This window comes from Trichosurus vulpecula, chromosome 8, assembly GCF_011100635.1.
Source record: "Trichosurus vulpecula isolate mTriVul1 chromosome 8, mTriVul1.pri, whole genome shotgun sequence".
Lineage (NCBI taxonomy): Eukaryota > Metazoa > Chordata > Mammalia > Diprotodontia > Phalangeridae > Trichosurus > Trichosurus vulpecula.
In genome coordinates, this window is record NC_050580.1 from 144954824 (window position 1) to 144960535 (window position 5712).

A 5712-nucleotide genomic window follows, 5' to 3' on the forward strand; every position below is an offset into this window, starting at 1 on the left:
AAGCCATTACAGATATAACATCCATTCATTTATCTAAACCCTTAAACTTATTTTAATTTTTAGCTGGTACCATCTCTTGGGGGTAGACAGTTCCCTAAGTTTACTTCCCACTGTGTAATGTCCTACTTCCTTTTACTTGTACTAAATATACCTCTTTCAAACTTTAAAAAGTACCTAGTTCTAGTATTCCAGGATTTGGTGAACAAGTCCAGGTTCACCCTAGCTATACCCTTTGTGCTTTCATAGATTTTGATCCCAGCTTCTTTCATCTTTCATCTTTCCAGATCGAAAAGTTCTTATTATTTTCATTTGCCCTCAATAGGGTTACCCCACCAACCTCTTGATCATTTTTGTTGTCCTCATCTGAACGTTTAAGTATCATTATGGTTTTCTTAAAGTTCAGTAAACAGAGCTGTGCACAGTATCACAGATGCAGATAGTTAATGGGGAGAAGGAGAAAGCGTTGGAAATCAGGTGAAAAATAAACAGGTTCAAATCCCACCTTTGACATTTACTAGATATATGACCACGGCCAAGTGACTCAGGCCCAGTTTCCCATATTACAGATGAAAGTTGTTATGAGGACAAAATGAGATAACAGACCTCTAATCCACCTTTCTTATTGGCCCCTCCTCAATCCCCCTTCCTATGCCAGCGTGAAGACACCAAAGGCCTCACTGATGAAGGGTCCAGATACTAATTATATAGTCCCCTGGATGATATAGTTTGATGTCACAGCAAAGATATTCTGCTATATATTATCCCAAAGAATATGGGGCTGGATGGCGGGGGATTTTGCAGCAGCAGCACGGGGCTGGGAGTGGGGGAGCATCCTGGAAAGGAGTACTGCCAAGCTGAGGCAGCAGAAGTAGGAGAGGTGGTGGTGGCTGAGAGGTCACTGTGGCAGAGGGGTGGCAGGATGGTGGACCCAGAAGTTTTACCCACTTGTGGAAGTAGCAGCAAAAATAATTTAGAGAGGTAAGTTTTAAAAACCTAGAAAATGCTCCCCAGCCAAGAAGTCCAGGAAGTGGGTAGAGAGCCCTTGCTCTAATCTACTTTCTTTTCCTTCCATTCAGACTGAGCTGGAAAAGAAAAGTATCCTGGCTTCCTATCCCCCACTGCTGATGGTTGTTTGTAAGTCTGATTCTCCTTTTTTATAAACAAGCTTGCTCCCCTTGCCAGGAACATTTCGTTACTGGCCATCAGATTATACAACGCAAGATGGCCCTGAGGGTTTTTTTCTTTTTTATCTCTGGAGTGTACTATCGAAAACTTCCCCTTCCACCTGGAGGGGCTATCCTCATGCACTCCCCACTCCCCACCCCCCACCCCCGCCAATGATTCTAAAACTCTTCCAACAAGTAGAACTGGAAAACTTGAACTTGGAATTCACTTAAATTTCTCTTAGAACAAGGAGCTGTTGTAGGTCCTGACGAAACTCATTTGCCTGAGGCTATGGCAAAGCCTCCGTTTCTGCCCTGGGAACCAGGATGCCAAAAAGGGCCAAGGATGAAGGCAGAGAGAGCTCAGGAGGATTGGAAGTATAAACCCTGCCTCTCCACAAGCACAGGAGGTGGAAACAGGAGAAATCTGTGAGGATTTTGATCCCACTTCTACTGGTTGGGAGGGGAGGGAGAAGAGAGCACACGCCTCAGCTTCTATGGTGATTTATTTTAACCATACTTGAGGTTACAATTTGTAAAGTGCTCTGCAGACCCTAATGTTTACATCAGTGTTAGCTATTGTTATCATTGTAGTTTCTCCAAGGATAGGATAATATTTTGGTTTTTTCCAATACCCTTTCCAATTATGCCCAGCATTTTGTTGGCACCTTGCTCACAGCAGGACATTGGGTCACTGTTGTCAGGAACAACGGACCACAATGATACCTTTTCTCCCTTGGCATTTAACTTACAATAAAGCCTACCTACCAGTTGTCTGCCTTTTGCCAAGGCTCAAAAGATCTCCCTATAATCTGTGCCCACCAGTGTTTGCTGGGAGTTTCTGATTCATAGACTATTAGATATAGAGGAATCTATTAATTCCCTAGAAAGATCTCAGAAGTCAACTAGTAGTGACATACACAAACCTGGAGATTTTACTGAGCACTCCCTAAATCCTTTATGAAAATGTTAACTTGAACAAGTCCCAACACCAATCCTTTTAGGGTTCCACTGTTCATGCTTCTCCACCCAGTGATATATTCAATTGTCCTACCCTTTTGATTTTTTACTCATTTGCCTAGCCATGACAACAGTTCCTGTAACTCAGGTTTTCACTCCCATTCCCCTCCAGACTGTGCTTCTGGCTCCCAGACTTCCAAACCATGTTTTCTTATCCTAGAACTTTCCTCAGCAACTAAGGCTCTGGAATTCCCTCTGGAGTATCCAACCATTCATGTGGCCTTCTCAGCCTGAAACATCCCCTCAGTCAGGTCCATCCCCTTCCCCGCACTAGAGAGCTCCTCGCAGAACCTCCATTTTGTGGAGGGGCCCAGTCTAGCCTTCATTTCCCTTCTGGACCTCCAAAGCATGCTTATCTTTTTGGTACTTTCCTTAGCACCTGGAGTCTCTTTGTTCTGAAACATCCAACTACCTCCTTCCTCCCTTCTCTTTTTAACGTGTTGTCTTCCCTCATTGGAATCCCAGTGTTTAGCGTAGCATCTGGCATATAGTAAGCACTTAATAAATGTTTCTTTTCTTCTTTCTCACTCTCTCCCTCTTTCCCTTCTTCCTTCCTCCTTTCCTCCCTACTCTCTGATCTTAAATCTACCTCATTAGTCATTTACACTGCTCAAATTTTCCAAATATCTGCTCAAACGGGTGCTTCATTTTGCATATATAGACCTGGCATCCGTCATTTAGATTGCCATGGGGGTCTGTAAAGTAAAACAGAAGCTAACCACAAGTCAATAAGGATCCAATCAATCAATCAAATAAACGTTTATTAAGTGCCTACTATGTGCCAGGCACTGTGCTATGCCCAGGGGAAACAAAAGGAGGCAATAGACAGTCCTTGACTTCCAGTGGCTCACAATCTAATGACCAGTCTGAGAAGGGTGGGATTTCTTTGCCTGACATAGAATTAGGCTGTGGGATGGTCCCACACTCATCCAGTACTGATTTCTGTTTTGTTTAACCTCGAAAAGAGAAGAAATGAAACAGTGTGTCTAACAGCAGTCTCTGAGTATTTGAAGGGCTGGGGTATGAAGAGGAATTAGACAGGAATTCTCTTTGGCCCCAGAAGGCAGAACTAAGTGCAATGATTGGTAAAAATTACAAAGAAACACATTTAGACTAGATAAAAGGAAAATCTTCCTAACAGTTATTTGCTACCAAAAAATTATATAAGATGCTTCAGGTGGCAATGGGTTCCCAGATCACTGGTAGTCTTCAAACAAAAGCTAGTTGACCGACTGGTGGACACACGACCATTTGTCAGATACATTGCAAAGGGGACTGTTTTTCAGGTTCAGATTGGACAAATGTGGCCTCTTAGATGCCTCCTAATGCTGACATTCTGTGATTCAGTCATAAAAGGGGAACAGTCATAGCACACAAAGGGGTTAAAATAATTCTTGCATTGGTTGGGTGAGATGGTAAAACTAGTGTTCTTAAAACACAAGAAGAAATTAATCTCTGATAATGAAAAACCACTGAAAGCAATTTAGGCTTCATTCCCCGGGCAGAACATAAACTCTTAATGTACTGTACATAACTCGTTGTCTACAGTCTTCTCCCCCCCCCCGTCCACACACGCACATTATTCATATGTCTCTCTAGCAGTAATACTGACACCAAAATCTCTACTTTCATTTCAGAGAATTTCATTGACTAGTACAGCAAGAATGGCCCAGTGTTGAATGAAGTTAATGGCGTGCACTGTCTATTCCAATCTTGTCTTAGTACAACTACAGTGTCTTCAAGAAAAGGTTAATCATTCAACTTGAAAACTGAATAGTTGCTGATTCCAAACACTTGTATAAGACCCAAATTTGTTGCTGCATATCCTTAAACAAACAAACTAGGTAATTGCCAAGAACAAAAAGGAGTGTAAAAGCATTATTCATTTAGAAGACTTTAACATCAAGAGGAAAAAATGAAAACTTTTCCAAAATAACACATGGGAAGAAACACAACATACAGGGACTTGTGCCTTCCCAGAGGAGAAAAAAGCAAAAAGGAAAATTAAAAAAGAAAACAAATTAGTTTAGCAAAGTCACAATGAGAGAGGGCAGACAAGAATAAAGGGAAAGGATGTAGCGTCCAGGGAGGGAGGAAGGGGCCAGTGGAAACAGCTGGAATTGTTCAGCTGTGTCAACATTCGGCTGTTTCACAGATTGACTAGCAAAGTGTCATCTGAAACCAATTACATTCCCAAAACCCCACGGACCCAGTTCATAACATTGATTAATCCACATTGTGAAAAAGTCCCCAAGCAAAACTGGAACAGCTGTCAGCCCTTGGAGCTCAAAAGCAGCGTTTGCTTAAAAAAAATTCTCTTCTAGAAATTTTAGTGATTTTTTTTAGACAAAAACACATACCTTTTGTAACAGTAGAGAGCTTTTAAAACAACTCCATAATCCATTTTAATAGCCCTCAACTCTGGTTTAGACCCAGTGACTTTCCTAAGAAAAGCACTGTTCGTATTTGTAAGAGACCAAGATTCATTCTGAACACCTGCCTCAAAGTCAGTAATATCCTGAAGATGTCTTTCTCTTTCCTGTCCCCAGAGACCAATACCATTTACTCAATCAAGGAAGAAAACAATTTTTTTTCCTTATCATTTCAAATGCATTAAACTTTGTCTTTTGGGTCCATCAAACTAGTCAATTTAATTCAAAAAGCATTTATTAAGGACTTCCTATGCATAAAGTACTGAGACTACAGAGACAAAAACAGAATTGTTCCTGCCTTCAAATAGCTTATATTCTCTTACAGGGATACAATATCGACAGATCTACATAAATGCAAAGAATCCATACAAAATAAATGCAAAGTACTGGGGAAGGGAGTAGGGAGGAGAAAACTCTAACCACTTGGGGATCGGGAAAGGCCTTATGTGGCAGGTGGCATCTGAGATGAGCCTTGAAGGGAATTAGGAATTATAAGAAGCAGAGCTGAGGAGGGAGAGTGTAACAAAAAAAATAGTTAACATATGTGTAATGTGCCAGGTGCTATGTTCAGCCCTTTATAGTTACTATTTCATTCGATCCTCACAACAACCCTGGGAGGCAGAGGTTATTATTTTTTCCCATTTTACAGACAAGAAAACTGAGGTAAACAGGGATTTAATGACTTCCCAAAGCTTTACAGTGTCAGTAAGTGTCTGAAGTTGAATTTGAATTCCAAGCCCGGCACTCTTAACTACTGCACCATTTAGCTACCTAGGAGGTGTCCAGTTCTTCCAAGATGGTAGAGTGACTAGGAGTGGCTCCAGAACAATGGAGCTTATGTTGTTTTGTAAAAGGGAATAAACAGAGGGAGCTGTTACTTCTAATTTTTTACAAATGCAATAATCCTGGTAAGAAAACCTTTGAATATACTGATTGGCCCTGTGCCTCAGGGGCTCACCATACAGATGTCAAACTTAATGTCAATACCCAAAGGGGCTAGCCTGCTACAACACAGAACTCCTGAGCTCAAGAGATCCTCCAAGGCTCAGCCTCCCCAGTAGTTGAAATTATAGTCATGCACCACCATGCTTGGCTAT